This window comes from Numida meleagris, chromosome 5, assembly GCF_002078875.1.
Source record: "Numida meleagris isolate 19003 breed g44 Domestic line chromosome 5, NumMel1.0, whole genome shotgun sequence".
NCBI lineage: Eukaryota > Metazoa > Chordata > Aves > Galliformes > Numididae > Numida > Numida meleagris.
Window position 1 is genome coordinate 25122841 of NC_034413.1, and position 9986 is coordinate 25132826.

Below are 9986 nucleotides of genomic sequence, written 5' to 3' on the forward strand. Positions count from 1 at the left end.
ATTTAAGTAGAATCACTCAGTGTAAGACAACTGCTAGGTACAATCAAATGAGAGCAAGCAATTTATAGCTATGAAAAAGAATTGGCACAGCACATCAGCTATTTGGATGTGTCCTTTTTGCAGGGCATGACACAGTCTTCCAAAGAGATAGGCAGATGGGGATCATTCCCACAAAAAATGTCAGTCCAAGAATAGTATGGTTTATAGTGAGTGCTTTAGAACAATTTATACATTATGAATTTTTTACACCTCTTATGGCAAGTTGTACTATTTGCTTTACAGTGAGTGTTTTCAAAATCATTCAGCAGCTAGTTATAATGAAGCTAAAAATAGCATTGATTTTTTTATGTTTTTTTTTTTTTTTTTAATGTATATAAACAGGGCTAAAGTGCACCTGGATGTAAAGAAGACTGAAAAAATATCTAAGGATTACAAAATGAGAATTCCATTTGATCTGTTTTCTAGTCTCTGTCACCTCAGTAATCTGGGGTCTACAGCTACACCTGCTTTTCAGTTAGCAACTTTTTATATTTAGTTAACACAGCTTTTAGTCTTTCATCTCAGGAGGAACAAATCAAATTTTTCAAAGGCTTTTTTAGTGATCTCTTTGGTGTGTGCCATTTATATCCATTCTGAGCTTTGTCTGGTACCATCTCTAATGTCCTGTGGGAGCATATCTCAATGTTTTCAATCAGTAATTGAGGAAGATCTCCAAGGATCTTATGAGTTATAGTTGGCCATCCTGAGTACTTACAATTTCTGGCAGGGTTTTTTCATACTCTCCTGGCTTGAAATATGAACCTATAATTGTGATAATGAGGACCAGGCACCTGAAAATATTTAAATTTCACTCATTACACTTCAAAATCATCTGGATAGCCAATAGAAGATGATACGAGGGAAATTTCCCCAGGCCTGGATATACATGCAGAGAGAAAGCAGAAATAAGGGACAGCAGAAAATGAATTATACATAAAATGCTTCTATGTGGATCAAAGAGAGAAAAGGGGAAATGGTAAAAAACAGGGAGAACATTTTCACCCTTTACTTCTTTTCCCTTCACAGGTGTTCAAGGTTTCCATGGAAACTTGAATATAGTCTGTTTTGAGGGATGGGAAGTAGCGTTTATTCCATTTCTGTTTAACAGCCATAAGTGCAATGGAAAAACTGATGTGTGGTTTCTATTTGCATGATTAGGCCAGCTACTTCCACAGAGAACACTCACTAAAACCAATGAATCTATTGAACCTTGTGGTTAAATTATGATTATACTTTATTTTTTCATATCACAGGAGTAGTTGTGGTCATAAAACAAGCCTAAGAGGTATCAGGAGTTAAAATTGAGTTTGTCTTTCATCTCAGTAGGTGATGCACTTACATTTTGTTGGCTAAATGGATTTCTACAATTTTCACTATGTTTATGCAAAATTATTATGCTTTTTTTTTTAAGGAACATTTCTGTATTTTTTTCTGCAATATCTAATATTAAGTAAAGAAGAAGCAAGTTTTTATTAGGGCATTTTGTTATCCAATACCTAGAAGATTGATGGAAATTAAATAAAAATAGGCTATGCAAAATGAGGTGCATGCTTTTGTATTTATCTTATGCATACCAATTGTTTGCAGCTGGTGTATACTTCATTTGTTCTGAGGAAGGCTACCTATGGTTGTAATTATTCAGATGCTATCAGCCTGAGGAGGCTGACAGTTACTTTGACATTATTGCTTCTTGGTTTTACAATTAAAATCACAACTGAGAATGAATTTTTTTTCGTAATTCTTACTTCCATTGGAAAGTTAGAAATTGAAGGTGTTAATTATGAATAGACAATTTGTTAAGCTGTAATCTGCACAACTGCTCATGCAGAAAGTGCTGAGTTAAACAGTGGCTTCACAATCGTTTTATAGGAATTGGGTTTGTGTGTGTCTACACATGCACAGGAGTAAAATGTGGAATTAACTGTATCACAGGGAAAAGCAGTCAGTTCTTCGTGTTGGGAAGTAGGTAAAATATATTCCACAGGTTGATAAGGTCAGTGTAATGCTAAGAAGGTGATGACATTTCTCCTCTTTATTGCAAATACTTTTATACCTTTTTTTAATTTTTGCATTAACTGATCATTAGTATGAAATGCCTTTAAAAATATATATACTTCAGTAAGGAGTGGGATTCCCTCTTCTGAAGTGAGAGTCTAGAAATGAGAAGCAGTACTAGGCACAGAAAATTGATAAAGCATGTTGTTGGTGGGAAAGTATAGGAGCAGAGCTGCATTGCATTAGACAGCCCTAGGAATTTGGAATGGCAATGATCTCCTAAATCAATGATCTCTTAAAACCCATCTTTACACTTAAATGCATACCCACTCTGATGTGCCCACTCAAATTTTGCTCACAATCAAACTGTTGGATGTCAGCCACCATATGGCATTGCTTACTCAGCTTCACATGGACACAGATGTAATATCAACTTCTGTTTATGGCTGAAAGCAGCTGGAAGACTTTAGGTTTAGATTTTTATTAGAACTCCCAACTATAGTAGTTCAGTTCCATTTAATTATGGCAAAATGAATGTTTTCCTTTTTGTTGTTGATTTTTTCCCCCCGTAATTTATCTGCTTTTAAAAAAAAAAAAAAAATCTACTGACTATGCTAAAAATGGAATATGTGCTATTTTTTTTCTGTACATGCATTGTTATTCAGGAGGGATGGATTTGTTTTTAGCTAGAAATACACACTTTAATTTGTCTATTGAAAGATAATAAATTGCTGTAAATATACTGAATGTATGAAAAGAAAGGCTTTTTGAGATTATATCCAAAATGCCAATAACATTCTCATTATTTACACTTAATACGTATGGCGTGTGTACCATAATTTATTTAAATTGTGATGATTAACTAAAAAAACTCCATTACATTTTTATGATCTGTATTCTTTCTCTTCCACTGGAGCCACTGTTCCTGTTTTTTATCTTTTTCTTCCTTGTCTTCCTTCTTTTCTTCCTTTTTTTTCTTCCCAAATACATAGTTTTATATATGCATGCATACATTTTGGTAATAGTCATATGGCAAATAATATTGTTGTGCAGCACTGGTGCACTATGCTCATGTTCCCCGCAAAGCTCTGCACAGATGCTTGCGGGCAGGCCATTTGTTCACTCAGTCAATTTATTGACATCAGTGCACAGACCAGAGCTCCCAGAGATAATGAAGTCTCTCCAAGATTTTGAGTGGTCACTTCCTGGATGTTAACAACTCTATATTGCAAGCCTCCACTCAACACGATCTTCAGCTGCACCATCATGTTCCCCAAAATCTGGTTTAGCAGTGGAGAAAACAAGCAGGAGCAATACCCACTGCCTATTGAGCAATGTCTGCTGTGTGTCCAGTGTGCTCAGGCTTGGGGCACCAGCACTGAGGGAGTGCTGGAATGGGCAGGTTTTCCACGTTGCCCTTTTTGAGCTCACAAAGGCCCATTTGTGGTGCCTCTTTCTTGGTGCCACGGCTGCAAGTGGTAATGTCAGGTCCTGTGCAAAATGGCCACCCAGGCCCTACTGGTTCATGGGATGGAGAGCCATGGTGAAAATCGATGGCTACAACACCTCTGTCATCACTGGCTGCTGCTCTGAGGAGACTGTCCCAGAGAACATTGCTTCTCCTTGCAGCAGGCTTCAGCACAAGGCCTTTCCTTTCTGTCTCTACGTCCTGCCTGCCCTCTTCTTCCTTCTGGTAGCAAGTCATCATCTGCCACCAGCTGTGAGTCCCATCAGTGCAGCTCTGTATGCAAAGATCACTTCCTGTGTCACTGGAGACCTCTTCCAAGGTCAGCCTTCTTGTGAGCTGGTCTCATAGCTACTTGAACCTGGCTGGCTTTGGCACCAGGCACTGGAAGATGTTGAGCAGGCCAGCTGTTCAGAAGGCCGGAAGCAAGATCCACATCCTCAGGCACTCTGTCATAGACTAAGAGGAAATGGTTGAAGCACTTCTTCTCTAGGCAGCAGCACAGGTGCTGCTGGAGATCATTCCCCCTATGTCTCCTTTTCCTGAGGCATCAGTAGAGCCCAAACAGCAGAACAAGGAGTACTTAGGGATCATGGTAGATGAAAAATTGGATAGATACTTATCAGATGGGTTTAACTATTATTTCATTCTATTTCAGGGCATTTGGGTGATTCACTCTCTGAGTTAGAAAATAATATGTGCAATTGGAACTACAGAGTAGTGTAATAGTGTTTAGAATCTCACAGTTTCACTGAAACAATTAATGTACTATATTTCAGAATGTTGTTTCCTAAGTAATATTGGCAGAAAATGTCTGGCTCCAGTGGACTGGAGGCTCGAACACTTAACAGAGGATGTTGTTTTCAGTGAAGTTGTTTTAATTAAAACTTTCATGAGCATTAAAATGAATAAATATAAATAAAAAAAGTGGATAATAGCACTAAACAAGAAGTCAGATGCTAGATGCTAGTAACACAGCTTACTGAATTACTGGAAACACTTAACACTCTGAGGATGAGGGCAGACAAAGATCAAGTGCAGTATCACAGAAAAGCCAGAAAATTGCCTCAATGAAAAATGTGTGTCTGACTGAGCAGTTCTGAGTCACCAATCTGATAAGAGTATTTTGTGAAATTGTTTATTAAAAAAAAAATATTGAAAAATGGAAGAATAACAAATACAATAAAAAAGCAAAAATCATAATTCACAGAATTTTTGCATGTGTTAACAAGTGAAAAACATTGCAGCCACAGTTGATAAGGAATACATTAACTTTAAAAATGTTTGATATTGAAACTACCTCTTAAAAACCTGTACCTTTAGTTGACATTCCAAGAACTTTACACTGTGACTGTCTTGAATCATCTTTTGAAGATCTGAAGTACGTAGTTAAGATATTCTCTTAATGTGCATCAATTTTAAATAGAAAAGCATACATGCACACAAGGAGAATTTCTAGTTGATATATTTTATGTTTTATTGAGGTATACTTCAGTATGCTTCTGTGAACTGAAGAACTGTCTTCGGTTCAATTTGTATATACTCTTTAAAGAAAAATTTATTTTATCATAACAGCTTCAACTTCTTCATAATTAAATATGCTTTAAAATATAATTTTTTGAGCTTCACATATCAACCAGAGCAAAAGAGCCATGACTTGGAAGCATAGGTAAAAATCTATAGACTGCTGCTATTTGCCCACTCCTTGATAGTAGACACAGTTAACAAATGTAATAATCTGAATACGTCTTGTGACTAGCAAGACAATCTATTTTTAAACATTAGAAGTTTATTATTATTAAATTCCTTGAAAAAGCAGCAGAAATAGTTTCTTATTTTGAAAAAGTCTAAATTAAACTTTGAGAAAGTATAAAAAAAATGAAGAAAAAAAGAAGAAATCCATTATCATTGGGCTACAGCTAATTTGGACTCTTAAAGTTTCCATAAATATTGTTTCCCTAATAAAGAACCGCTTGATGGCTTCTAAAGTCCTTGAGAGAGTTAGGACCTCGTTTTATAGACCTGTGGTAGTGAATTTACGTGCTGGTTTAAATCTAAAAAGTCCAGCTGTTTCTAGTGTTGAATCCTTAACGACTAAAATATTGGATTTATTTAGTCATGATAAATAGGACAGCATTTGTGGCATTAGAGGAGAATTAATTTACCAATCTATAACAGTGGGCCTCTATCCCACATTCAAATTTATGGAGGCCATTTACATGAGAGTTAATGCCACCATTTTACATCATCAAAATGAACAATATGATCCATGGGATGCCAATATAACAGTTCTCCAGGACCTGAAAAATTTACCAAGAGACTTTCAATTTATGCCATTGTTAAAAAAATCCATGGAAACCATTTCCAGAAAACAGCTAGGTATTTGTTTTATCATGAGCTTACTGTGTTTGAATTTATAGTCTGGTGCATCTAGTTATGCTACTTAGTAGATAAGCTAGATTTTATAGTACTAACATACACTAGATCAAGATGTATCATTACCACATTTGTAACAGATCTCACTTGATATCTTGCTTACTATGTAAAATGTGATAGAAAAGTAATAGTACACTGGCCAGGGCAATCCCAGGAATTTATACAACCTGGGGGAAGAAGTACTTGAAAGCAGCCCTGCAGAGAGGGACTTGGAGGTCCTGGTGGACGAGAAGCTGGACATGAGCCAGCAGTGTGCGCTGGCAGCCTGGAAGGCCAACTGTGTTCTGGGCTGCATTAAAAGAGGAGTGGCCAGCAGGGAGAGGGAGGTGGTGGTCCCCCTCTACTCGGCTCTTGTGAGGCCCCATCTGGAGTACTGTGTCCAGGCCTGGGGCACCCAGCACAAGAAGGACGTGGAGCTCTTGGAAAGAGTGCAGAGGAGGACGACCAAGATGATGAGAGGGCTGGAGCACCTCTCCTATGAGGAAAGATTGAGGGAACTGGGCTTGTTTAGTTTGGAGAAGAGAAGGCTCTGGGGAGACCTCATTGTGGCCTTCCAATACTTGAAGGGAGCATATAAACAGGAGAGGGATCGATTGTTTGTGAGGGTAGATAGCGATAGGACAAGGGGGAATGGTTTTAAGCTGAGACAGGGGAGATTTAGGTTAGATATTAGAAGGAAGTTTTTCACACAGAGGGTGGTGACGCACTGGAACAGGTTGCCCAGGGAGGTTGTGGACGCCCCATCCCTGGAGGCATTCAAGGCCAGACTGGACGTGGCTCTGGGCAGCCTGGTCTAGTGGTTGGTGACCCTGCACTCAGCAGGGGGGTTGAGACTCGATGATCTTTGAGGTCCTTTTCAACCCAGACCATTCTATGATTCTATGATTTTTATTTGCAACAATTTTGGTTTGACCAATAATAATGCAGATTGCTGCGTACTGACTGAAAAAGGTATTTTTATATGAATTTCTATGAATAAGGTTACAGGATTCTTAATAGGACGGATATAGAAAAAGTATCCTTTTCAAACTGATGCGATTTAAGTGAAGTCCTTGAAGGAAACAATGCAGTTTCATTAATTTTATAAGCATTGCTTTCACTGAGTATTCATTTTTACAAGTCACTAGATATCTTGGGAGAACTTTTCTCCCTTGGAACTCTATAACTGAAATGCGGAAAGCATATCTCACAGTCTATTTTACTGTGATCACAGGAGCAAAGCTGAAAACTTAAGGAAAGAATATATGCATACCCATTTCATAGAAAAACACATACATGCCACTATCAAAATGATGTTTCCTCTGAATGAAGGTCTGAATCTCTCAGTGGAATCACATAGGGGTTGGAAGGAACCTCTGGAGACCATATAGTTGAACCATACCTGCTAAAGCAGGTTCCCTACAGGAGGTCCCAGAGGAAAGTGTCCAGGAGGTTCTGAGTATCTCCAGAGATGGAGAATCCATAACCTCTCTGGGCAGCCTCCTTCAGTGCTCTGGCACACTCAAAGTAAAGATGTTTTTTCCTCATCTTAGTATGGAGCTTACCACACTCCAGTTCGTGCCCGTTGCCCTTTGTTCTGTCACTGGACAGCACTGAAAAGAGGCTAGCCTCAGCCACTTGGCTCCCACCGATTAGACATTTATAAGCATTGAAAAGATCTCCCCTCATTCTTCTCTTCTCCAGGCTGATCAGTCCCATGTCTTTCAGCTTTTCCTCGTAAAGGAGATGCTCCAAGCTCTTTATCATCTTTGTGGCTGTCACGGTATTATCTAAGGGTCTGCGTCCGTGGCAAGGGGGACAGGCCCGAAAGAAAAAAAACGAGAAAAGAGGAAGGAAAAAAAAACTGCCGGCGAGTAGGGGCCGGCCCCCCCCGAGGGGTCCGGCGGCTAAAGCGGCAGAGAAGCCGCGGAACCGCAACCTGGGAAAACCAAAGGGAAGAGGGGGACCCGTAGACGGATCTAACACAAAAACAGCGGCACCGATCTGAGGAGGAACAACTAATTTTACTAAATATATCAAAATGAGGCTGGTAGAATTATGATAGAGGGTTTACAGGCTGAAAATCTTACACAGTAAACTGCAGGAGGACCACGTGCTTTCTCCGCCAGGCTGGGAAGAACAGACCCTGCGGCTCCCATGCGGCTTCACCACCCCCTCTAACGCAAAAACCCCTGGGGAGTGCACCTCCTCCCCTCCCCCTCAGAGGGCCACACCAAAAAAGGTAGTTTGCAGTAACCAGGGAATTAACTCTTTAACTGCCCGTACCTTACATGATGTAATGATGTGGAATACCGACAACAAAAAATCACAAAACCATAACAGTGGCCCTCCACTAATCTCTAGAAGAACCCTGTCCTTTTTGAACCGAAAAACCCAGAATGGGACACAGTACTCCAGATGTGACCTCACCAGGGCAGAGTAGAGGGGGAGGATCAACCACCTCGACCTGCTGGTCATACTCTTTTTATTGCACCCCAGGATTCCATTGTCCTTCTTGGCCATATGACACATTACTGGTTCATGGCCAACCTGTTAGCCACAAGGACACTTAAGCCCGTCTCTGCAGAGCTCCTCTTCAGCAGGTCAGCCCCCAACCTGTAATGACTTGTGTGGTTATTCTCCACCAGGTGTAGGACTCTACACTTGCTCTTGTTGAACCTCATAAAGTTCTTCTCAGTCTAGGTCTCCAAACTGTCCAGGTCTTTTTGAATGACAGCAAAGCCTATAGGGTGTCAGGCACTCCACTCAGGTCTGTATCATCAGCAAACTTACTGAGGGTGCACTCTATCCCTTCATCTAGGACATTGATGAAGATGTGAAATGTGATCAGCCTGAGTACAGAGCCCTGGGGTGTACCACGAGCTACAGGCCTCCAACTCTGCACCACAGACTGCAACATTCTGAGCTCTGCCAGTGGGTTACCATTGCACATGGAAGTTTTTCTTCTATTTGTTGCTGCCTTTGATGTACTTAGAAGAATATAGGCAAATTTGCTGTGGAATAAATAGCTTGTACATGGCCAAACATAAAAAACATCATGCACTTTTCTTGGAGACTCCTGTACTAAGTGGTGTAATATTTACAGTTACAAGGAGTTTTAAAATTGCAGGGTAGAAATACCAAATACTATTCATTAGTATATTGTGATTGCTGATTTTTGTTGCGTTATCTTCCTCTAATGATTTAAAAAAAAAACACACGTTTTGTATTGAATTTTTTCTTTTCCCTTTCCAACCCCTCTTATTGTTTCCCCACAAACAATAAAACAAGAAAATTAATTTTCAATGAATCTACTATATGCATTTCTGAATTTAAAAAAAATGATATATTATCAAAGTCATTGAAAAAATCTTGATGTTATCTAATTTTGTGATTTATAAATTCATAATTTCCCTTGTAGAATCAAAAGTATATCTTGAGAGTTCCTGGTGTTTTTACAGATACTTATATTCAATACTTATATTTATGTTACCCTAACTAGATTGCTTATTTTTGGTACTGATATTGCATGTTCTAGCCTGAATGACCACATTACTTACATTTTGTGAGACCTATGGATTTATCACCGTTTGCAAAAAGAGAAAATTACAGTCAGGTGATCCAAATTGAATGTAGGCTGAATTAGTAGAAAACGAAAGTGATAGAGTCGTTATTTATGAAAATCCATCAGAACCCCAGAACTTGTTGATAGCTGCACCATGCTCACAAATTTTCGTGAAAATGGTACAGCTATAAGCAACTCCTAATGAGCTTCAGTGTAGAGACAATATGACTGACAGTCAGGAGTCTTAATATTATGTCCTTAACTATGTTAGTATTAGCTGTATATGAAGTGGATAAAGTCATTTGACTTTCTTCATTGATGTTTCTTTATGGAGCATTATTTCTTAATGCTGATCTTTCTTGTAAAGTTCACTGATACTTGTTGATAAAATATTTTAAGCTTTGTGCAAACAAATGCTTACAGTTTAGTTCTTTAATGTTTTAGAAGTATTTTAAAAGTATTGGGAAGGGAGATGAAAAATTCAACTGGAGTGTAAGTGTGAGTGGA

At 38.9% G+C, this 9986-nt stretch overlaps 1 long non-coding RNA gene across 3 annotated transcripts in view; it reads left to right on the forward strand.

The window, feature by feature from the left end:
• Nucleotides 1-9108, forward strand: part of LOC110400403 — an 89270-nt gene extending 80162 nt beyond the window's left edge. Inside the window, exon 7 of one of the 3 annotated variants that reach the window (XR_002439800.1) lies at nucleotides 1066-2136. This is a non-coding gene — a long non-coding RNA (uncharacterized LOC110400403). Of the gene's footprint in view, nucleotides 1-1065; nucleotides 2138-8735 lie in introns of those variants that run through there. The other 2 variants (XR_002439802.1, XR_002439799.1) reach the window with 2 other exon arrangements.